This window comes from Coenobita brevimanus, chromosome 30, assembly GCF_032717465.1.
Source record: "Coenobita brevimanus isolate Jiangsu-jjx chromosome 30, ASM3271746v2, whole genome shotgun sequence".
In the NCBI taxonomy this organism is placed as follows: Eukaryota; Metazoa; Arthropoda; class Malacostraca; order Decapoda; family Coenobitidae; genus Coenobita; species Coenobita brevimanus.
Genome location: NC_136983.1, coordinates 36,528,775 through 36,554,405, shown reverse-complemented (window position 1 = coordinate 36,554,405; position 25,631 = coordinate 36,528,775).

Below are 25,631 nucleotides of genomic sequence, written 5' to 3'. Positions count from 1 at the left end.
AGTATGTGTTTTGTGGATTTGGCAAGACGTTTGATAGTGTTTCATGTGGAGCTATGATGAAAATTATGAGATTCTATGGTATACCAGAAAAGTTTGTAAATAGCAGAAACCTGCATGAGGGTACTTTTTGTAAGGTAATGGTGGGTGGTTCTTTGAGTGATCCGTTTGAAGTTAGGTCAGGAGTGATTATACTGATTTGCGGAAAAATTTACCAGATGCAGAGGTTGTTTGATTGTCTGGTGGAGGAAGGAGAAAAAGTGGGATTGGTAATAAATTGTGAAAAGACTGGAATTATTAATATGAACGTGGAAAACCAAATCGTTTGAGTAATTGGGAATAATGTGGTGAAGAATGTAGAAAGTTTTAAACATCAGGGAACGATTGTATCATCTAATGGATCATTAAACAATGAAATTGAGGAGAAGATTAGACAGGCTTGGCGAACTGTTGGAATGTTGAAATCTCTGTGGAATAATAATATGCTTTCGGTACATAGTAAAGTAAAAATTTATAAGTCCATGCTTAGACCAGTTATAATTTATGGGCATGAGTCATGGTATAGTACAATTCAACAAATCAGAAAGTATTAGGATTTGAGAATAAAATACTGAGAAGGATTCTTGGGTTAAAGTGGCAAGACAGAGTTACAAATGAAAGAGTAAGGGATACTACGAGAGTGGAACCAGTTGATGAACATGGGAGACTGTCTCGCTTGAAATGGCTGGGGCACATATACAGAAAAGAAGGCAGTTTAATACAGGATGTGCCAGAGTGGACTGCTAGAGAAAGAAGACGCAGAGGTAGGCCAAGGGAAACCTGGTTGAGGACAATGAAAAGAGAAACAGGAGAGGTGTGTTGGTGGGACCTGAAGGAGATGGCAAGAGACAAATAAATGTTGGTGGAGAGAGTTCATCGAGGCCCCATGCATCCCATGGGGTGCCACAGGAAATGATTGATTGATTAATATTATATATATATATATATATATATATATATATATATATATATATATATATATATATATATATATATATGGAGCCAGTGCGGTACAGTGGTAAAGTAATGTACACTGGAGAGCGAGGGTTCGCGCCCCGCCAGGGTCATGCACTGCTTTGGCGGACACCAGGAGTGCTGAGGTTGAACCTGTGTCGCATACTGTAAAGTATGTTTGCACCCAGTCGGCTTGTGCGGGCTGATTACACTTGGTTCACAGACTACACCCACATTCAAAGTCACTACAACGCTACAATCACACTTACAAGCACTTCTCACCCTACGTACAATCTCTACCACACAGCCTAAGCCACTTGGTAGAGATATATAGGCTGTATCGTCCCTACTTCGGTTGCGATAGGCTGGTCCTGCAGTGGATACTCAAACGGCTGATGATATAAATATATATATATATATATATATATATATATATATATATATATATATATATATATATATATATATATATATATATATATATATATATATATATATATATATATATATATATATATAATGAAGGTTGAAGCAGTTATAGGCATCATACATCAGCGAACCTCATCCCTGTATGAAAAACGTGGCTGTTCCAGTGTGTCTCAAGTATTAAGTCACTGAATATCTGTCTGTCTATCTATCTATCTATCTATCTATAGAGCAATTAGACTAGTATACAACACCAAATACAGAGACAGAATTAATAGCGAAGGATTATGGAAGGGTTTATTAAGTCAACACTGTAGGCCTGCATGAAAAACACACTGTAATTTGGAATAAAATGGATTGACACTATTCAGGAAAGGAAGAATGGATCATAATTCCTAAACCGGAAGACCAAATGTGGATCACCACCACATTAAATGTAGGTCTGTTTATGAAGCATATTATTAAGTGCACAAAATGAAACAGGCACTAGTTGCCTAAACGACCAGCAGCCGGAAACATCAGTGGCAGGACCAGTTTCGGCCACACCAACAAACCTCCACGCGGTCAGCCACTAGCAACTACCATTACGTTTCAGCACCCACATATGAAGGGCACCTCAGCAGACTGGGTGGCGTTACACTACTTACCTCAAGATTAGGATTGTGACATGTAAATTGCCGGTATTCACACAACAAGAAATTGTGAAAGAAATCATATTTATTAGTGAAGAGAAAGTATGTAGCTGTCGGACAATAATACAAATTTTCATTTTTAAAAAAGTCAAGAAAGACCTCATAGTAACAGAAAATAACTGTTTGGGGAGGGGAATCTTGACCTCTTCTGTAAAATTTGCTTCCAGAACTTTACACAGAATTTGCTAACATTTTAAAATACATTGTTACAATGGACAAAAGCAACCATGTGTATATTAAGGAACACTAGGACTTCGCATCTTCATAATTTATTCTTGTTCAAATTTTACTGTATACTATCATATTACAAAAGTGAGATCCCCCTATCACTTACCCAAAACTCTAGAAATTTCCACCCCTTCCTTCCTTAAATATTTAACAGGTAAACGCAGCACACAAGCATTGCACATATGCGTCGCAGTAGATACAAAGGTCTAACTACAAGGAAACTAAAGAAGAATCAAATAGGCACTGTAAATTTCTATTCTCATGTTGGATATTCAGCTGAGCCTGAAGAATTATTAATCAATTATTTTATGTATATACTATATTTATTTAATGCTTACTTATCATTAGTCTATGCAAGCAGATGTGTATATATAATACTGTTATGAAATAAATCACTTGCATTCACTTAGTGGATATTAATTGCAAATGTGAGCTAAATCTACCACCTGGCCAAACCAGGAATTGAACGTCATAACACTCTTAAGGTTTCACAGATGAAAAGGCTGCATCCTTGGATTTTTTTTTTTTTTTTTATGTATGATTTATAGTCCTGGTTTTTATGTCATGAATGCAAAGCACGCCTGTTGAAAATTAAATACATATATACAGAACTACTGAAGTAATACGGTAATTCGGAAATTATTAGAAATTAACAACTGAACATAGATCATGTCCATAATACAAGTTAGCCACTGAAGAGTATATGTGGTGTGGTATAGTTAACCATGTGAGCCTTAACTGACACAGTGAGATACGGAAAGTTATCACACACAGCATTATATAAAAGTTAGCATTAAATATGACATACTTGGATGACCAGACTTAAATAACCGCCACCAGCTTTAACTACAGTTGGTTTGTGATGGTGTCACTGACTTCACCTCTCATTCGCTTTCTTATATTTCCTCTCCATATATCTCTGGCTTGAATGACTGATCAGTGCATCGGTCTGTACATATTTCCCTAAATATATCGCTTGTCACGTATCCCATATCATATTACTGTTCCCGTATTGTCTCCTGTCGGGTGGTGTCTGACGTCTCTTGGCTCATTTACTTCTAGCAATATTGGAGTTGTCTGACAGTGATTCGAACTACATTGCCCTGAAGCATCACCTGTCCAATTGTCTGTGACCAGAATATCCCCATTCATAAATTTTATTTTTCTCCTTTCATGTTGCATTGATTTATATGTTAATAATTTTTGCGTAGACTATCATACATGATCCCATATTTTCTATGATTCATAACAGTTTCGAAGCTGTCCCACAGCAAGATCCATGAGATAGACTAAACACCCCAGATTTCCCATGTAAATGTGTAGTGAGGGTGACTGCTGTATGGTGAATATAACTGGGACAACCTTCATGATACATTTTTTTTCCTGTATTTATATTTCTGCTGGTATTCGGGATTAACATACGCATTATATTGTTTCTGCTGATATTTTAATCACTCCGTATTTACATAATATCGCCAGCCATTATGACGTCTGGCATACTGTACGTACCCACCACTCAACGTCCATCGTTACAGTATCAATGCCAGTTCATTCATAAATATTTACGCTACTACGACGACGTTGTCACATCTTGACAGGAGGTAACACAGGGGGTATAGAAACTCCTCGAGGCAACTGTGCCTGTGAGTCCCTCCACACATGCTCTCAGTGGCAGTGTTCCTTGACTCACAGGAGCCTTACCACGGGATCATCCCCATCAATTATCATATAAAGTGGTTCTTGTGCCACCTATAGTGATGCATAAACGGGAGGTCTGAGTCAAGTCTCTCTCATGAATACATAGTCCCCTCTGATTTAGGGGACTATTGTATTGGAACAAAATTCAGTTTTATACTCAGTCTTATCTTTAAAAATAAACATGAATAATCATGATTATTAATATTATATTTAAAAAACGATAATTTGGGTCCAGTGCAAAATTTTATTTCTATAAATTATTTTACACCTCTTAAAAAATAAAAGCGGTAGATGCAATATTTTTAGACACATTCGAGAATGAAAATTTTGCTGCCAAATTAAATTTGATAAAAAATCAATAATACTAATAATCTGTGTTTCACTAGGGCAAGATAAAGTTATAAAATATTTTGTCTTTCCAGTTCGCTAATCCACTCTTAGTTAGGGGAAAGACGGGAACATGGGTCTTAGCCTTTCAACTCAAGATCATATTTTACCCCAACAACTACCAACTGATTTTTTTCAAGGTAGCACTTTTGATAATGGGGTGCTTAATGAGGTCTTTTCCGAGGCCCTTCACTTCAAAATGCCTTTCTTGAACTGAACAATTATGTCTTTGAAATCCCTACTTCTATTTTCTGTAATATTTTGCAGTGTACACAGCCTCCTTTTTTATTTATTTTTCACTCTTGCAAAACGTTTTATGTAGAAAAACGTTTTACGCAGAAGTTTTATGCAGCAAAATAATAATGCGGAAAAATGTTTTATGCAGCAACGCGTTTAATGCATCTAAGGTGACGTGAGCAATAATAACCCCGTGGACAAGACTGAATGGAGTAACTTGTTTGAAGAGAACAAGGCTAAAATTATATATGGTAGTGTGGTTTGATTCCCTGGACTGGACTATTGGGTAAGGTGACGTGTATTATTCTCAAGGATGGAATTTCTAAAATGACTTAAGTGCATACACTAACTTAAAGGGCAGAATTACACAAGACTGCCTAAAGCGAAAGTGGAAGGAAGAAAGTAAATGTCTCCTAAACTTTTCTTAATTTCTTTGATCATGTGTCGCATTTTTGTTTTTAAATTTCATGACTGCTGTAGTTATGGAGGACTTCTCGTGCAAAAGGGGTTTATGAAGCCCATTTCGAACCTTTGAATTTCCATAAATCTCTCCTAACCCAGATATCGTCTGACAACAGTAAGGATAAAAAAGAAAATACCTAAGGGGTCTATTCTCTTAACATCTCTGGCTACAGTAAGGATAAAAGAGAAAATACCCAAGGGGACTATTCTTTTAGCCAGTAAGGCACTATTCGGCAGAAGGTATTACTGTGATGTACGAGTATGCCAGATTCAGACAACGTCACTTCCCTTTCCACAGGTAACTGGTCAGGTGGAGACCAGGCAGTCCTTCGTTGCCAGTATCGTCTACCCAGTGCTACCCATTCTTCTCGAGAGGTAAACAAGACGTCTGAGTAACCATCTTGAACTGAGTCCACCTAAGTTGGATCAGCAATTCTTAAGCAGTAATTTATTAATGCCCACCTTGTGAGGCGATATTGCAATTATCCGCGTCTGTGTGTGTGTGTGTGCGTGTGTGTGTGTGTGTGTGTGTGTGTTTGTGTGTGTGTGTGTGTGTGTGTCAGGCTGTTACCAGAATATCTCAGAATCAAGTGGGCAAATTGTATCCAAACTTAGTGAGCTGCATCCCGGGATACATGGCTTGTTTGTTAGTTATTGTGGCAAAGGCTGCGATGATCTGTGTCCGATTGCCAGAGGATTTTGAAAGAAAAAAATACCCTCTAGCTTTTTTCCTTTAGCTTGCCAATATTCACCATTTTGTTTCGCACCCTCAACGAAGAGAACATTTATTTAAGGGTAAACTATTAGAAATGCTTCATTGGCCCCTCATACCCAATGACTTTTTCAGCAGGATACCCCAGACTTCAAGCGTCTGGAAACTAGTGTGATATTTTTCTTAGTGGGTGTAAATAGCGAAATCCTAGGACTTTTTTTTTTTTTTTTTTTTTCGAAATTTGGCGAAGCTGTAATAATATGCCTCCAATTGCCCAAGGATTACTGAGGTAGTTTTGTAGTGATGGTGGATGATATGCATTCGTTGGCGAATTAGGCTTTTTTTTATATTGTAATATGTTAGTCAAGCATGAAACTGCATGATGAAATAGATTAAGTTCCTTTCTTTATGTGACGTTACCTTTTTATCTCGAAAAAAAAAAAAAAAATAGGCAGGACCACTTTGTTTAGTTGAAACTTGAAGCTTACACGTTAGACCAGCTATTCCTCTACTTATGAGGTTTAGGTTGTGGAAACTGGCACTAAAGCAGACTACCTTTCCTTTCTTGTACGTTGTCACATCTACCCGCCTTGAGAGAAAGGCAGGACCTCTGTGTAACCATTTTGAACTAAGGCTACTAATGTTAGATAAAACAATTGAACCTTGCTGAAAAACGTCATCTTTGTATTTTCACTTAATTATTGAACATCACTTAGTACAATCGTGAGACAGAGTTTTTGTTAACCCAGTATTCCTGCCGCGTATTGGAGGAAGTCGTGGTCAGGGTAACACCAGTCTATTCTCGTCGGGTAAGGCACCTCTCTTAGTGATTCATTTTTAGATATGGCTGGTTAATAACCTTCTGTACATAATTTATGGAGAATATGGCGACATCAGAAGGATTTATAAATCACAGACAAGAACAGTAAGGTATATTAAGCAAAATAAATCGCTTAGGAAAAGGTGTTAAGGAGCTTCCATAACACAGACGAGGAAAGAAAGGAGCAAAACCTAAACTAAATTGGCTGGGGAAAGGTTTTAGGGAACTTCCATAACATAGTCGAGGATAGTAAGGCGTAATAACAAAATAAATCGGTTAGGAAAGGTGCTACGGAGTTTTCCTTACCCACGAGAACACCGAAGCCAGCGACAGGGGTAAAAGGTCAGCAGAAATTGCAGACCATATTTTACAGGGCATAGGCGGCTTCGTAACACTTCATTCTTAGCGAATTATGCGGCATATTATACATTTGAATTTATTTGTACTGTATGTTATTTTTGGCTTCTTTAATATCGACATGGTTTATATCAGTGACATACAAGGCGATATTAACCCTTCGTTAGTCCTGTGGGGTATTCAGACATGGTTAGTCCGGTGGGGTGTTACAACACCCCAATACAAAAATACATGTAGTGTTACTAACATGTAAAATATATTCATACTGCCACTTCAGCATATCTCTGCAATCACTCATGAAAAAATTTAATGCCTTGTAGGTGGTGTTTATTAATTTATAATAATAAAATACATTAAATTTTAGTAAAAAAAATAACAAATGGACTCATATCTCATTTGTCAGGTAAACACGCACGGGAAAATACATTTTGTAATTTTTAAAATCAGTATAATGATAACCAGTATGCAAAAATAAGATAAAAAAAAAAACAATCTATATCACAATATGATCTAAATGGTTAGTTTGATGGGGTGACTGGGCTCCCCAGGGGGAGGGAGGGAAAGTGCCTCTCTCACTACAGCAGAGGCAGGACTAAACCAATCCACATGCTTCTCCCGTCATTGAATCAGGAGAGTACTGGAATGGAGAAAAATATTCGAATTACCGGCTAGGAAATATGAGCTTTAAAAAAAATTTGGGTTGCCAAAACACCCCACCTCACTAACGAAGGGTTAAAATACAATTCGCAAAATAAATCGCTGAGAAAGAGGTGCCACTTGGGCCCAAATTTTCATCGGTTGAGGTTGCTTCCTAACACTCCCACCTAAGCGATTTATTGTTTTTATTACACCTTACTATTTTCTGTGATACAAAAATCCTTTCAATATCGCCATGATCTGCATAAATGACACACAACAGGACATTAACCATCCATAGGCAAAAATAAATCACTAACGAAGAGGTGTTACGGAGCCTCCTTAACAGACGAGAATCCAAGCCTTAGAATGCAACCCTATGATTGCATTGTACGGTCAGAGAAGTAATTCTCTTCCCAATTCCGTCTGAAGAAAATTTACGTCCGTCAAAATACAATGAAAACTCCAGTCTCTGCCAGTGTGTGTTTCAGATGGTTTGATTTTTCCCACATATATTCGTCCTGCTTTAGGAAAGTACTTATGTCTGTGTGCATACTGACATGGACTCGTATTATCGTTGGTTAAGGGAGCTCTCTACAGCCTTTTCCTTATCGATTCATTTTTGGATATGACTGGTTAAGATACTGTTCACCGTATTTACACTGAGTATGGCGGCATTAGAAGGATTTCTGTAAAACGGTAAAAGGTACTATTGGCGCAGAAAACAAAATACATCGATTAGGAAGAGATGTTTGGGGGCTTCCATATCCAGTGAGAATGCAAACCATGACCTCGTAACTTCATTGACGTATAACAGGTGGGACTACCTGTACATTTGACAACATATGAACTTGGGATAGTAATGTGTAGCAGAGGTCTAGCATTTGGCACACTTGACAACCTTCACATAATCACATGTTTGTTAGTGACACTGACATGATTGAAGAAGGTGTCAAATATTAGCCAAAATCACCTAGTAACAATGTTGCATAGATGTTAGAAATGGTAGCTAGACCTCCACTTCACACGTTGTCCGAGGTTCATGTGTAGCCAGATGTACATGACCTAATCTACCCACTGATATGTTACAGGTATGACTTCACTTACACACTCGATCATTACCCTATGGGTTTCGCTATGGCCAAACCAGTGTTGAAACCCAGCTGGCTCAGTTTTTACTATCCTTTGGGCAACCAGGTGTGGGCAGGTGTGTTCGCCTCCACGCAGGTCATCGGCTTCACACTGGTTTTGGTGAGTAAAGGGTTCACAGCACCACCTTTACAGCACACCAACTTTACCAGCCTGATAAATATTAGATTATGATGAGTATACGGTTAACAGCACCAGCACCGCCAGACTAAGTAATTGTAAGTCATGATGAGTATGGGGATAAAAGCACCACCACTGCCAGACTTTGTACTCACAGATCATGATTAGTATGGGATTAAGAGCAACATTATCGCCAGACTAAGTTAATGTAAGTCTGTCTGTCTATCTATCTATTGCCAGACGCCGTAATCATGTAAGCGGGTGGCCACAAACAAATCTCCTTTGTATCGCCATGTACCCCGCTATTTCACTGTTCTGCTCTCAGCTCACAAGGCTCTGTCTCATATACCTCTACACTCCATCCCTCCTTCTATATCCTCGGCCTCCCCCTCCCTCTCCCCCCCTCCATCTTACTCACATATACCGTACTCGTTAGTATTACGCTCTCCATCCTCTCCACATATCCAAATCTCTGTGCATTTCTCCTAACGCTTTCTATCAATTCCACATCCACACCACAACACTCCTTCACTTCCTCATTTGTCAGTCTGTCTCTCGATTTAACTCCACATACTCTTCTCAGATAACTCATTTCCTCTGCTCTCACTCCTGTGTCCTTCCAACAAGGTCCAAGCTTCACTTTCACACGTTAGGGTTGGTATCACAATACTGCTGTGCAGCGACTTTTTTACTGCCATGCTCACTTCCTTGCTTCTTATCACTGCTTTCAAAGAATGAGCAACCTTTCTTCTTCGTTGTACCCTTTCAAGCACATCACCCTCCAAACATCCTTACTTACTCATCACACTACCCATGACTTTAAATGCACTCACATTTTCCATTTCCTCATCATCCAACCTCACTGTACATCCAGTGACTTCAATTCTCTCGAAGACCATGGCTTTACTCTTCCTTACATTCACCTTTAAATTCCGTTTCCTACACACTCTTCCAAACTCATTCACCAAGCCTTCCAGTTCCCCTGCATTTCGCTTAACATTTCAGTATCATCTGCAAACAACAGTACAGGGAGTTTCCAAACGCTGCCCTCTCTCAGTTGGGTCGCTCCACCACCCACCGCCCTACCATATATCTCTTTTATAACCTCATCCATATATAGACTGAACAACCATGGAGACATGACACATCCCTGTTTCAATCCAACATTCAAATAGATGAATTCACTCACTTCATTATCCACACACACTGCAGCTTTAGCCCCCTCATACATACTCTTCACTGCATTCAACAACTTCTCATTTACCCCATTTATTCCTAATATTCTACAAATTCCTTGTCCATCCACCCTATCATATGCTTTCTCTAAATTCATGAAGGATGCACACAACTTCTTTACCTTCTCTAAAAGCTCTTCCAATATGGACTTTAATATGAATATCTGATTTACACACCCTCTTCCCTTCCTAAAAGCTCCCTCTTCTTCTCCAACTAATTCACTGTTCTTTCCTTAACTCTGTCAACAAGTATCCCGCGAAATACATTTCCTATTACGGTAAGAAGACAAATGCCCCTATGATTATCACACACTTCTTTTTTTCCCTTTTCCTTTGTACAGGGGAATAATAATACCTGACTTCCAATCCTCTTGGACTCTAAGTTCCTCGCAGGCCAATCTGCACATCTTCCATATCCATTCTACTGCTATCTCTCCCCCATGCTTCAGCATATCACCACCCACTTCATCAATTCCTGGGGCTTTCCCTATTTTGACTTTCTTCATTGCTTCCACTACTTCCATCCAACTGATTTCTTCTTATCTTCTCACCTCCCTCCTTCTCCAAACTGTTGCCCAGCAACTTATACTCACATTACTTTCATTCTCTATGTTTAACAGTTCCTGAAAATGTTCTCTGCTTCTGGTCACTTTTTATTTCATCCTCAAGCAAACTACCATTTTTATCTTTCACTCCCCGAGTAACTTCTTTATGACCCTGTCTAACTCTCTTTACCTCTTTCCAGAACATTTTCTTACATTTCGACTTTACACTCAGATTCCTTCTATATTCCACATCTACTCTCCTCTTAGGCCTACTCTCCTTAACCAATCTCTTCTCTTCTCTCTTCCTCTCTTCATATAGCTCTCTTCCATCTCTCAACTTCCACTACGCACCTGCTTCCGACCTCTTACTATATGCCTTTTACTTTTGTGCCACAGCTTTTCTCACCTCTTCATTTCACCAAGATGTTCCTTGCACCCCTTTTCATCTTCTCTTCACCCCACGCACGCTCGGTCCCCTCACTCCCTTGGCTCCTGGTGCCATTTAAACTATTGCATATATAGGTGATGGGCAAGTTAATGTAAAATGTTAGCTTTGTTAACCGTTAGTCCGTCAAGTAACTCCGTTGAAGTTATCCCGTTATTTCCGCCATTTAATTAACAGAAACTAGCCGTTATTCCGTTAATCGTTTTTTTTTTTTTTTACGTTAACATGACTAATCACTAATATGATAGTTCACTAATCTGCTACTTGATAATTATTGTTTTTTTTACTTATGAAACTCGGCTTTCCTTTATAAAAGACACTCTTAAAGTTAGAAAACTTTTACTAATATCCCACAATATTTTATAAATACAGGTAGATTTCAAAATTAATAGAAATGCAAAAATGACACACTCACTCAATTAGGTTATCACTTCTCCTCTTCTACTTCTTCTAGGAGTCCTCCCTCACAGGTAGGTGTTCGTTCAACTTCATAAACATCAACATGTTGAAGTTCTCATCAGACAGCTTGGACCTCTAGGCTCCTCTTGGCATTGATGATGTCCTTCCCCATGAAGGACAGGTGCTCCACTGCAGCACCAGAAGGGACAGTTGTCTTATACCTGAAGTCAAAATATACAATTTTTTTTATATATTTTTATACGTTTTGAATTTTGATTGACTGAAATAATACATTATGGATAAAAAAAATGTTAATATTTAATAATAACAAGCCTAACGTGAAGAACAACTCTACAAAGGCCTTCTCATGCATGAAAGTCGCATCATGCAGGCTGTCTACCAACTTGCCATCCAGCCATTTTTTGACCAGGTCTTGGGCCCTATTCTTCACCGACCTTTTAGAGACCCTGGTCTCATGTGTTGAGATGATATCCATGAAGTTGCTGGGGTGTGCGTCCTCCTCACTGCTGGCATTGCCTGTCATCTCCAGGGCCTTATGGTTGAGGTACTCCTCCATCTTGGCCTCCATCCCGTTCTTGCCATACTCCTTGTTTTAGGTACTAACTATAGTGATATTACTCATCATTTTAGTCATTTAATAAATAACTATGCTGTTGCGTGTTGAATTTGAAATTTTAATTTTCTACCATGGGGTGGAAGTCAGATCCAGCAAGCACTCATCATTGTCCAGCATGAGATCAAATCTCTTCTTGATGCCCTCCACCAGGGCATCTACCAGAGGGCCACAGTACTGCTCTGCAGCTGTCTATTTTTGACCTGGCCCAGCCTGATGACAGTGGTGGCACAAAGGGATAGGAGCCATTCCAAGTAGGCATTTTTATCCCTTTGGATCATGTCAAGAATGGTTGCCACAGGCTCCATTACCTTGACATACTCAGTCATCAAGTCTATATCCTACTCAGTAAAGGCCGTCTGTGCCTGCTGAACCATCACCCTTTGCTCATCCTTCTTCTCAATAATCTGGTTAAGGCAGACGATCGCATCATACTTGCTCTTCCACTTGGTGTCATTTGGAACCAGCAGTCTCTTGTGGAGCTCCTTGTAGAGAGCGTCGGAAGTTACTATGCTTTGGTTTTGAAGGTTCCACAGGGCTTTTACCTTGGCCAGGGTAGCCCTGTGGATCATCTTGAAGATGCCATCCTTGAGGGCTTTCTCAGAGTTTTTGGAGGCGACCAGGTTCCACGCATGTGCTATGTGGCCTGCCAGCTTGGTACTGTTCACCTCCTGCACACAGTCATCTGCTCCCATGTCAACAAAGACTCAAACTCGACCTCTGCCTTGTCATCTTCGACCTCTTCATCAGTGAGCAGCTGTTCCAGCAGAGTATCCTAAGGGTCGTCAACTTCAACCTGATGGCACACAGGGGGTCAGGAAACAAGTCCCTTTCTTCTCCAAACAGGATGAAGACCTTGCCAAAGTTATGTGTGTTGTCAACTGTGGTCATTGTGACTTTCTTCTCAATGTGGAAGTCAACATGGATCTTCTCTATTGCCTGGGCAAGTACATCATAATTGTGCCTTCCCTTCAACCTCACAGAGGCCAGCACGCGATGCTCCCTTTGTCTGGTGTTGCTGTCCAACCAGTGGACCGTCATCCCCAAGTACCCCTTCTTGGCAGCTGTCCAACAGTCGGCAGTTCTCGCCACCCATTGCACCTCGCTCAGAATACTGAAAACATAAAAAAAAAATATTAGTCTCTATTGTGATTAGAATTTAAGTAGAATTAGCTTATTGTCCTATCAAGGAAAGCATATATGAGGCGCTGAGTTCATTACTGGGCTAAGCGCCAAAAGTACAAAACTCCAGAAAATGCGTTTAAAGTCTAGCGACTTCAAAACTTTGATATCTCGGTAACCCCTGTTGTTATTTTGATGTTTTTTTTTTTTAATATAGCTTATGGTATTTTCTTTATTGCAATAACCCCTGTTTTGCTCTATCTGTCATTAATCATGATGATATCGTGTGAAGAAGTAAAATTTTGCCCCCCACTGCTGGACCAATCGGCCAAGGAAATATTTTTATCCTATTAATATCTACAGAAATACATCATAAGATATCAATAATATATTAACATAATGTCCCAGGAGTGTCATATTGTGGAATAAAATCAAAATTCTATGACACAAGTATTATTATTTTCACAATAATAGCAGTTGAAAGGTCAGAAACTTTGTGTGTGTTTTTCTAAGAGATTTTAACCACCAATAAACATGAATCAAATCACAAACATCAAGAAAAAACATAATAAATTATAATATTGCTGATAATAATATAAAAGTAAGGCAGCATTCAATGTATGAGGACATTATTAGAAAACCCCTGTAACCTGAATGATAAAAAAATGAACCCGTAACCTGAATAAAAAAAAGAAAACTGCCACGAGTACCAGTAACTTCACAAACACAGTGACAATAATAATAATAGTAATAATGGTTAAAAACTATAATAATAATAATAATGAGAAAGCAGCAAGTTACTATACACTACAGTTGCTGGTGGGAGTAGTGTCAGGTGTCAGCTTATTGGCTAGCTGCAGTGCAACCCGACTATCTGATTGGCCAGCTTCAAGGGGGGATAAGGAAAGGGACTGGGATATTGCCTGGCAATGCTCCCACATTAGCTCCAACACCACGGGGAGTCGACATAAGGAACATAGGAAAGCTGAACTCATAGGAAAAGCAACCATACAGCTGGCAGAATTCTGGACTCAGTTGCCTGCTTTGAGCACTAGTGCGGAACCAGACTGATTTTTTTGCTGCGTGGCGTGACGGCACAACACACGTCTACTTAACCAGGATTTTGACCCCTTTGTAGGTTGTTTCTTAGCACTTTCTTACTTCCAAATTATGGAGGGATGGTTTAGCTACTTGTTGGTGTGTGTAGGTGCTTGGTGGCCATTTTGGCGTTTAGCCTGGTAATGAACTCAGCGCCTGATAATGAGGTTATTTATAATTTGATTTTAATGTCAAATTTTGTCAAATGAGATGAGTCACTGACTAGATACTACATACTAGTAGGTGGATAATTTGTTAAATAGTACATTACCTTCCTAGTTGTTCCTTCCTCTCATTGTATGACTCAGTGATTCTTCTTCCCCAGGGTCCTCCTGGAGAGAATCACTTTGCTGGGATTCAGGACCTTGGAATACTTCTCGAACCAAGGGCAGTCCACCATCTGCAAGCTGTACGTGCCATAGACGACCAAGTCGACAAGGGTTTTGTCCCAACAAGCCTGGGAGACGCAAGCACCAGTGGCACTTATGCCAAAGGACTCACCAATTGACAGCTGGCAAGGTTGCTTGATTAGCATCCTGGCAGTAGGTGAAGTGGATCCATCACTGGACAGACTTAGGCTAGAGAAATGCCTCTTCTTGCCACAATTCAGTGCTCCCTTGCAAGCCTCCTTCACCTCTGTATAGTTGACAGGATGGCTCTTTTTGAAGTGGCTCTTAATCCCTAGAAGACAGGTGTCTGCATGTGCTGTCCAAGGGTACTAGGGCCAAAAAGTCTGGTGTCTGCATATGCTGTGCCCGCCCTCCAACCCACCCCAACCCCCATACCACCACACTCACACACAACCCTGTAGCCTCCCCACCCCGACCCCCCGGCTCCCCCACTGCACCCACCCTCCTCAATCCCCCAAATCCCTCCAGAGCCCCCCAACCACCACCACCCACCCCCACACCCCCACTATCCTCTCATCCCCCCATCCCCCAACCACCCTCCACTCCCCACAATCGCCCCCACCATCCCCACCACCTATCCCATCTACCACCTACTCCCACCACCCCAGCCCCCTACCCACTAGATCCCCCTTCCTCCTACCCCCACATTCCCCCACCCTAAACCACCCCCACCCCCTCCCTCCCATTTACCACTCCCCACCCATCATCCACCACCCCCAATCAACCCCCCTACACCCACCCTCACCTCCCAAACCACCCAACCCATCCCCCTGCACCACCTCAAAAACCCCTCATCACCCCTTCCACCTCCCACCACCACCCACCACATATCCCCCACCATATCACAGCAGCCGATTATGCACGTGCTGAGCTTACCTCAAAACATTCTGATGCCCATCTTTTAGTGGTTAATGTTGTTGTTGCTGCTCTTGTGGGCCCTAACCTCATGATGCTTGGGCAGGCTGACCTTACATTAAAAAAATAATTGTTGCCCTCTGTTTTCCTGTAGGGCACAAACTTGTCAAGATGCGGCCAGGGGTTCTCAGGCAGCTCAAAGTAATTTTCCACCTCAGCCTCACCGACATCACCATCACTAGCCACAGCAGCTTCCTGACTGTCCAGTCTGTCCTGGCCAACTTCAGTCTCACAGACAAATGAGACAAGGGGATAGACTCTTGCAATGTACTTGATTAAACGGCATCACTATGAGGAGTAGACTGTAGCACCAGTCGAGCAGGGCAGTACTCCTGAGGTGGATGGAAAGCTGATGACAGGGAGTGCTGAAGCTCCCGTTTCATCAGCCCTCAGGACTAGTTCCTGACCATCTCCCTTTGCTGAACTTTTTCAGTGTCTCATTTACACAGAGAGTAGGCCAGCATGCTCTCCAGTACAAATTTCTCTAACTATCTTCACCAAACTACATGCACAGTACACACTACACTTCCTATTCAAAAATCAACGAAAATGGCGTCCACTAATCAAGCCTCGGAGTCCCCAGGGGGGGGGGGGACCATAAATGCCCCTGCCATCTGCCCCTCTCCCGGTGACGACTCGAGGTGCCTGGAACCACTGTCTGACTCTCTTCTTCTTCATTTCTGCAACATTCGCGGCCTTTCATCTAACTTTCGCTCTGTTGAGCACCATCTCTCCTCCTCTAAACCTCATCTTCTTTTTCTGACGGAGACTCAGCTGTCTGAGGCAACCGACAGCAAACCCTTTTCTATATCCTCCTACTTTCTCTATACTCATTTCAAAGCCAAAGGTGGCTGTTGTGTATACATACGCAACGACTTATCTTGCTCTCGTGTTCCTGAACTTGATTCTTCTGAATTCTCCACACTCTGGCTTCGGCTTTCCTGTCATTCTCTGACTAAATATATCTGTGCTGTTTACTTATCCCCTAATTCTACTGACTATCAAAAATTCTTCGACTATCTTACTTCTACGATGGAACACATTCTGTCCATTTCTCCTTTCTCTGAAATCTCCATTCTTGGAGATTTCAATGTTCACCACCACCTTTGGCTCTCCTCTCCTTTCACGGATCCACCTGGTGAACAAGCCTACATCTTTTCTATCCTTAATGACCTAGAGCAGCTTGTACAGCACCCTACCTGTATCCCTGACCGCCTTGGAGAGAGCTCCAACATACTTGACCCCTTCCTCACAATAATCCTTCTGCTTACTCTGTTAATCTTTTCTCTCCGTTGGGCTCCTCCGATCACAACCTTATTACCTTAACCTGTCCTATCACTCCGGTACGGCCTGTGGACCCTCCAGGGAAACGTCGTCTGTGGCATTTTGGAGCCGCGAACTGGGAGGCCCTCAGGTAGTACTTCTTTGATTTTCCCTGGAATGATTATTGCTTCCATGGCCGTGAGCCATCTGAGTGTGCCTTGCGCATTACGGAGGTTATTCACTCGGGCATGGAAGCATACATTCCCTTCTCATATCCTTTGACTAACGCAAGAAAGCCTAATCACGCTTGTTCTAATGCTGTCCGCAACAAGGAGAAGGCCTACAAAAGGTACCGGAGCCAACCCACCCCTGAATCACATCATCTTTACGTTTCTGCCCGGAATCGTGCTAAGTCTGTTCTTCGCTCTACTAAAAATAATTTCATCCATACTAAATGCTCTCAACTCTCCAACTCGAATTCTTCCCGCTCCTTCTGGCACCTTGCCAAAAATCTTTCTAACAACTTTACCTCATCATCCTTCCCTCCTCTTTTCTACTCTGATGGTTCTGTAGCTATTTCTTCTACTGATAAAGCAGATCTCTTCGCACAGACTTTCTCCTCCAATTCCACCTTAGACGATTCCGGTGCTGTTCCTCCATCACTTCTCCCCTCTGACTTCCTCATGGCTGACATTAAAATTTCTTCAGTTGATGTATTTTCTGCCATCACTGGCCTCAGTACTAACAAGGCATATGGGCCTGATGGGGTCCCTCCTGTTGTTCTCAAGAACTGTGCTTCTGTGCTTACACCCTGCTTAGGCAAACTCTTTCGCCTTTGTCTGTCAACTTGTACCTTTCCTTCTTGCTGGAAGTTTGCTCTCATTCAGCCAGTCCCGAAGAAGGGTGACTACTCCCAACCCTCCAACTATCGTCCAATTGCTTTAACGTCCTGTATTTCAAAAGTTTTCGAGTCAATTCTTAATAGAAAAATTTTAAGGCATCTTTCCTATCACAACCTTCTTTCCGATCGTCAGTATGGGTTCTGTCAGGGACGCTCCACTGGCGATCTTCTCACCTACCTTTCAGACTCCTGGTCATCCTCCTTTCGGGACTTTGGCGAAAGCTTTGCCATTGCACTTGACATCTCAAAGGCTTTCGATCGAGTCTGGTATAAATCTTTAATTTCCAAACTGCCCTCCTACGGTTTCTATCCTTCTATCTGTGCCTTCATCGCTAGCTTCCTTTCTGGTCGTTCTATAGCCGCTGTTGTAGACGGCCATCGTTCTTCTCCTAGATCTATCAACAGTGGTGTTCCTCAGGGCTCTGTCCTATCACCAACTCTCTTCCTTTTATTCATCAATGATCTTCTAAGCTGTACATCTAACCCTATCCACTCATACGCTGATGACTCCACCCTTCACCTTTCCATTCGGTTCCCGCAACGCCCATCTCAACAGTTACTTCAAGAAACAAGGGATGAGGCTATGGCACACCTAATGTCTGACTTGGCTCGTATCGCTGACTGGGGTAAAAATAATATGGTTGTCTTTAATGCATCTAAGACTCAGTTCTTACACCTATCAACCCGACAAAATCTTCCACAGGTATACCCATTAATGTTTAATAATATTCAGCTTAATCCTGCATCATCCTTGAACATGCTTGGGTTTCATTTACTCAGGACTTATCTTGGAAAGACCATATTACATCTCTTGTAAAATCTGCTTCCAAGAGATTGGGTGTGCTAAGCCGACTCTGCTCTTTCTTTACCCCTGCACAATTGTTGACTCTATACAGAGGTTTTATCCACCCCTGTGTGGAGTACAATCTCATGTGTGGGGAGGCTCCCCCACATACAGCTCTTCTCAATAGGGTGGAGTCAAAGGCTTTTCGTCCTCATTAACTCCTCCTCCTCTTACTGACTCTCTTCAACCTCTGTCTCTTCGCCGCACTGTTGCATCTTTATCTCTTTTCTATCGCTACTTTAATGGTCACTGCTCCTCTGAACTGTCTGCTTGCATTCCTCCACTTCACGACGTCGGCGCGTAGCACCCGTCTGGCAGCAAACTCTCATCCCTTTTCTGTCCAGCTCTCTAATGCAAGAGTTAACCGTTACTCCCAGTCTTTCATTTATGCAACAGGTCAGCTCTGGAACTGTCTCCCTCTATCTGTATTTCCTGCTGCCTATGATCTCCAGTCTTTCAAACGCAGTGTGTCCAGGCATCTCCAAATGATCGGATCTTGAATTTGGCTCTCTATTGTATTTTGTTTTTCTCTTGGAGGGAACTGTTACTACGGGCCATGGCCTTTGGTTCCTTCTTCCTTGCATAAAAAAAAAAAAAAAACTCCACAGTCCAAAGTTCTATTGGCTTAGAGTCACTATGACACTATCGATTTGACAGTTTAAATGACGATTTAAAATGCTTCTGTCCTGAAGTGACCGGTAACAGAAAATAAATAACGGATTAACGGAAATCAATGTAAATTTTAATGGAAGTTAACGATAATCCATTAACTTAGAAAAAAATAACGGATTAACACATTAACAAAAAATTTGCTCCATTATGAACAGGTTAACGATTAATGCGTTAATGCCCACCACTGGCATATGATTATATGGATATATCAAACAATTCATTACCAGCTCGTGTGGTCAGTGACCAGCCATATGAGTCGCCATCACCTAGTCACTCTTTGGGTAGCGACTCTTTACCCTCCGGGTCATCTGCCAAAACTGCGAATCCAGATGTCCCTTCTATCGAGCAATACCTGGAGCCTTTGTAAGACAGTTTTACAAAATTCATAGTACTCAAAACAGCTGATGGTACTTCCCTCCGGAACCTGAACTGCATTCAGATTCACTATGGTTTAGTTACAGCATGTGGACTTATCCCAAAGCTCTCCTTGCAGGGCGATGGTTCTCCGTTGCTAGAGGCCAGGAGTGAGGAAGAGAGTTCACAGATCCAGTCCCTTGATATGGTCGCCGGTTATCCAGTGTCTGCCTCTCGTCACTTGGACTTAAACAGTCCCGTGGGGTTGTGTATTCTCGTGACTTGATCTCTTATTCTCATTTTTCCCTCTTGGAGGGGCTGGCTCCTCAAGGAGTTGTAGCAGTGCAGAAAATTATGAAGAAAGTTGATGGGATTTTAACACCCATGCCCACTCTTATCTTGTTGTGTGATCGCCATACATTGCCAGAGGTTGTCACTGCTGCGTGGTGGAAGCTTAAGGTTAAACCTTATGTTCCCCTACCTAGAAGGTGCTTTTATTGTCAAAGGTTTGGTCATGTTCGCCATTCTTACCAACAGGAAGCGTTTGGCCTTCCTGAGGTCTGTGGAAATTATGGTTGTGTTTCTCATGTTATGGTTGATTGTTCTCAACCCTCTAAATGTTTGAACTGTGGAGGAGCTCATGCAGCCTCCTCAAAGGAGTGCAATGAGTACGGTACAAGTTGATGGGGTTTTAACACCCAGTCCCACTCTTATCTTGACGTTTGATCACCTTGCTTTGCCAGAGGTTGTCACTGCTGAGTAGTGGAAGCTTAAAGTTAAACCTTATGTTCCCCTACCTAGAAGGTGCTTTTATTGTCGAAGGTTTCGTCATGTTTGCCGTTCTTGCCAGTGGGAAGCAACTGGCCTTCCTGAGGTCTGTGGAAATTGTGGTGATGTTTCTCATGGTACAGTTGATTGTTCTCAACCCTCTAAATGTTTGAACTATGGAGGAGCTCATGCGACCTCATCAAGGATTTGAGTATGAGATTATTTCTGTCCAAACGAAGGAGAAAATTTCCTTTTCTGAGGTAAAAGCCAGGGTAAGAAAGAGGTTCATTTGCCCTGGGGTTACCTTTGCTGCTATATAGTCTCACTCTAAACCTACCCGGCTGGTGCCCCTGCCATCAAACAATATCCCATTAACTTCTTTGGGTTCTGCTTCCCGGCCTTCTCAGTTGGGGGGTTCCACTGAGGGTATGTAGCCCAAAAGCAGCTGTGCTTCCTCTAGGGGGGTGCCTCTTCTCTCAGGGGGTGTCCCCTCAGGGGTGGTGCTTCCTGCATTTGGAAGTGCCTCCCCCATCCCGGTTCCTCTTGTGGCAAATGTCCGTGTTGACACTTCGCCCTGCCTTAACACATCCAAAATTCCCAACGTCCCTCCTGTGTATGATAAGCGTAGCCGTAGCTCCTCAGAGAGCTCAGAAACAGAAGCACTGCTACCAAAGATCTCTGCTGTGGAGCCCACTACTCCTACTTGGGATGCTCAGGGGTCGGGGTGAATGCAGGCTGAGGATGACGTTTTGCTGATGGTCCAGCCATCACCAGACAGTGGTGGTACCCAGGTCGTTGATGCGCCTGCTTAGCTGCATGAGGCCTTGCTCTCTCAGGGTTCCAGTACTGTAGGGTGTGCTACCATTCATGCTCCTTCTCATTGTGGCACTGCTTGCTGTACTCTGGCTAGGGGAGCTTGTGGTCTCTCTGCCATACCATCTCTTGTTCCTCAATAGAAGACCATTGTCTGGCCCTCTTCTTCCACGTTATCTTCAGCCGGGTGGCACACTGTGCACCATAACGGCTCCAAGTCAAGTGTTGTTCCACCTCAAAGGCAGAATGTTGTAAGACTTTCTTCTTCATCCTCATGTTTGCCTACGGATGTTTGACATAGGATGCGGGTCCCTGGTGCTGGACAGTCTCTTCCCAAGGGCCTTTTATGCATCAGTCCAAACCCGCTCACTTGTCAGGCGGTGTACAGTCCTGCACTTAATCATCATCTCTTCACTATGGGTCATCCAGTGGAATTGTCAGGGTTTTGTGCAAACTATGAGGAACTGTGTAATCTTGTTTCTCAATTCTCTCTTCTATGCATGTGCATCCAGGAGATCATGGTTATTGATGCTCTTCCTTCCGGTCCTTCTGGTTACCATGCATTTTATTCTAATCCTGTGCCAGGTGAAGGTCATCATGGAGGTGCTGCTATCTTCCTTCGCCAGGGTATTCCATACAGTCATCCGAATATCTCCACTCCCCTGCAGGCTGTTGCTGTCCAGATGTTTTTATGTAGACAGTATACAGTTTGCAGCCTTTATCTTCCTCCTAGTGCTACTGTTGAATGCGAGGATCTGGAACACCTTGTTCATGGCTTTCTTTCTCCCTTTCTGTTACTAGGAGATATGAATGGTCACCATCCACTATGGGGTAACAGTGAAACCAACCCTCGGGGTGTTATGATGGCCTCCTCAGTGGAGGATGATGAGTTGGGCAATTTAAACTCCAATAAAATGACTTATTTCTATAGCCAGACTGAAACTTTTACTGCTGCTGATTTGCCCTAATGTTCAGCTGATAACATTTTAGATTTTACCTGGGATGTGTTGCCAGACCTGTATAGCTGCACCCATTTTCCGTTACTCTTGACTGCTAGCGCAGGTGGACCTCAGCCACATTTTTCTTGCTGGTGTCTGGATAAAGCTGATTGGCCACGTTTCAGGGAATTAAGTTCCATTTCCCTTTCAGTCAATGAATTTGGCTGTTTTACTGAGGCAATGTCATTTTTCACTGACGTTGCAATCAGCAGCCCTATTATCTATTCCAAGAATGGTCAGTTTCCTATAAGACCTTGATGGAACTCCGATTGCAGTTCTGCAGTGAAAGCCAAACGAGTCACCTTCTCTCAACTTTGTCATAACTGTTGGGATCCTCATTATTTGGTGGCGTATCAGAGGGCACGAGCTAATATCAGATGGGTTTTAAGGGAGGCCAGGTGTTCATTCAGGAAAGGTTATGTTTCCTTCATCAGTTCGAGAACTTCCCTCACTCAGGTATGGAACTGGGTAAGGATAATTTACTATTCCCTCCCCTCCTGTACTATCTGCAGCAGGTGGAACTGTGGCTGATCCTTTCACTCGTGCAGAGTTGTTTGTTGATTATTTTGCCAGCGTGTCACAGAAGGATGCAGATTCGCATTTTGCTTGTCAACATAGATGCCAAGAGTCTCATGGTCTCAGTGTTGCCTCTTGTGGGGGAGAGTCCTATAATGTTCCCTTTTCTATTTCTGAACTCAAGGCAGCTCTGTTAAAGTGCCTGTATGGGTACGTCGCAACATTCTGACACAGCTAGACCCGTCGACATACTGGTACGTCGTGTAATTGCAAGGTTCATAATTTGCACAATTTTCAATTTTCGTGCATGATTTTTGGTAAGTATGCTGTACACGGGACACCTTCCTCTACAAGATGCCAGGGAGGGACAATGCCTTATCCCACATGACCTCCCCCCCCACATGCCATTGTCTCGGCAATTCACCTTTTGCCAGTGACCTGGCCAATAAAGATATTCAGAGCCAGAGTGATTCCCCAATCGATGACAATATGGAGGACAAAGTTTACATAGCATTAGAGGAAGAAACAGTCAGGAATGATGATCAGGTAATGTTATCAAAAAAGGTAGGGTATGTTGATGTGTTAGTGAGTGAAACAATGTTTATATTGCCAATATTACTGTTTGAAAACCAATATACTCTCGTCCTACATATAAATTCGTACCAAATAAATAAATAAATACTGTTTATGAGTGGTGCAGAATAGCTACCCTCCCATAGAACTCGTTTTCTTTGGAACCAGCCTGATAGAAAACACAATAAGGTAAGGAGGTACCTCTAACTGTATCGAGTATTTTAAACCTCAGGTGAGCGATTTCCCTATGAATTTTCGATGTTTCTCACCAAAAGCAGAGGTTTGAGCCAAAAAATTTTTTTTCCAAAATTGGTTGGGACTGGGGGGAGTCAGTGGTGGAAAATCGGTCAGGATGTGACGGATTAATAAGATCTGGTTTTCTGGCGAGTTTCTGGCATATTGGGGTGTTGCAGTAGTTATCCCCATCCCTAAACCAGGTAAGGACCACCTGCAGGCGACGAATTATCGGCCTATCTTTCTGATGTCTTGTATATGTAAAGTTCTGGCGAAGGTGATCAATTTTAGGCTTGTGTGGTTTTTGGAGAGAGGTGACTTCTTATTCCCTGCCTGGTATGGTTTTCGAAAAATGTGATCTACCTCTGATGCACTGCTGTCCTTATAATCTTCTGTATGTGAGGCTTTCATCACTAACCAACACCAGGTCACGGTCTTCATCGATCTGGAGAGGGCATATGACACTGTCTGGCATCATGGTATTTTACTTTCTCTTCATGAGTTTGGTCTTCGTGGGTGCTTGCCTATTTTTATTCAGCAGTTTTTATCTAACTGTATTTTAAGGCTCCGAATGGAAGGAGTGCCTTCTAATGCCCGTGCAATAGAAAATGGAGTACCACAGGAGAGTATCCTTAGTGTTACGCTCTTTGCTGTAGCCATTAACAGCATAATCAGTGTTCTTCCTCACAGTGTATGAGGCTCGCTATATGTCGATAACTTCTCAGTTTCCTTTTCAGCATGTAGAATGTCTCTGATCGAGAGGAAGTTGCAGCTGGCTCTTAATAGAATTTCTGACTGGGCAGAGTGTCGCGGATTCTGTTTTTCATTAAGAAAGACAGTTGCAAAGACAGTTTGTCGTCTTCGGGGGGTTCATGCAGACAATGACTTGTATCTCTGTGGTGGGAGAACATCCTGTGTAGAAGAGATGCGGCTTCTGGGTCTTCTGTTCGATAGATGACTAACCTGGGTTCCTCATATTTGTTAAGTTAAGGTGGCATGTCTAAAAGCTTTAGAGTCTTTTGAAGGATTTGTCTCAAACCTCTTGGGGTGCTGACCGTCAGACCCTGCTCCTCTTGCTTAGGTCTCTTATTCTTCCCGAACTTGAATATGGGTGTGAAGTCTACTCCTCTGCAACAGATGCCCATCTCTAGTTGTTAAATTCTGTGCATCATACTGGTGTACATCTGGCAACCGGGTCATTCAGATCATCCCCGATCTCAAGTTTGTTGGTGGACACTGGTGTATTCCCCTTGGATTTGCAATGCCAGTTACTGATGATGAGGTGTTGGTATCGTCTTCACCACATTCCATACTGAATTTCTTGTGCCACAGTCTCTCAAGATTCACAATCTTCTGTTTTCTTTGTTTATGCGAGTAAGAAGGAACCAAGGGCTGGGAGCCCCACAAACAATTCCTTCCAAGAAAAACAACAAAAAACAATACAAAAGTGAGCCGAATTCAAGATATGTTCATTCAAGATGCCTTGACACATTGCATTTGAAAGACTGGAGATCATAGGAAGTAGTAAATACTGACAGAGGGAGACAGTTCCAGAGTTGACCTGTTGCATAAATGAAGGACTGGGAGTAATGGTTAACTCTTGCATTAGAGAGTTAGACAGAAAAGAGATGAGAGTTTACTGCTAGACGGGTGCTACGTGCCCATCATAGAGGTGAAGGGATGCAAACAGACTGTTCAGAGGAGGAGTGACCATGGAAGTAGCGATAGAAAAGATATAAAGAGGCAACAGTGCAGCAAAGAGGCAGAGGTTGATGGAATCAAGTAAGTAAAGGAGACTTAATAAGACAAAAAGCCTTTGACTCCACCCTGTTGAGAAGAGCTGTATGTGGGGAGCCTCCCCACATATGAGTGTTGTACTCTACACAGGGGCGAATTAAACCCGTGTATAAAGTCAACAACTGTGTAGGGGTAAAGAAGGCACAGAGTCAGCTAAGCACACCTAATCTCTTGGATGTAG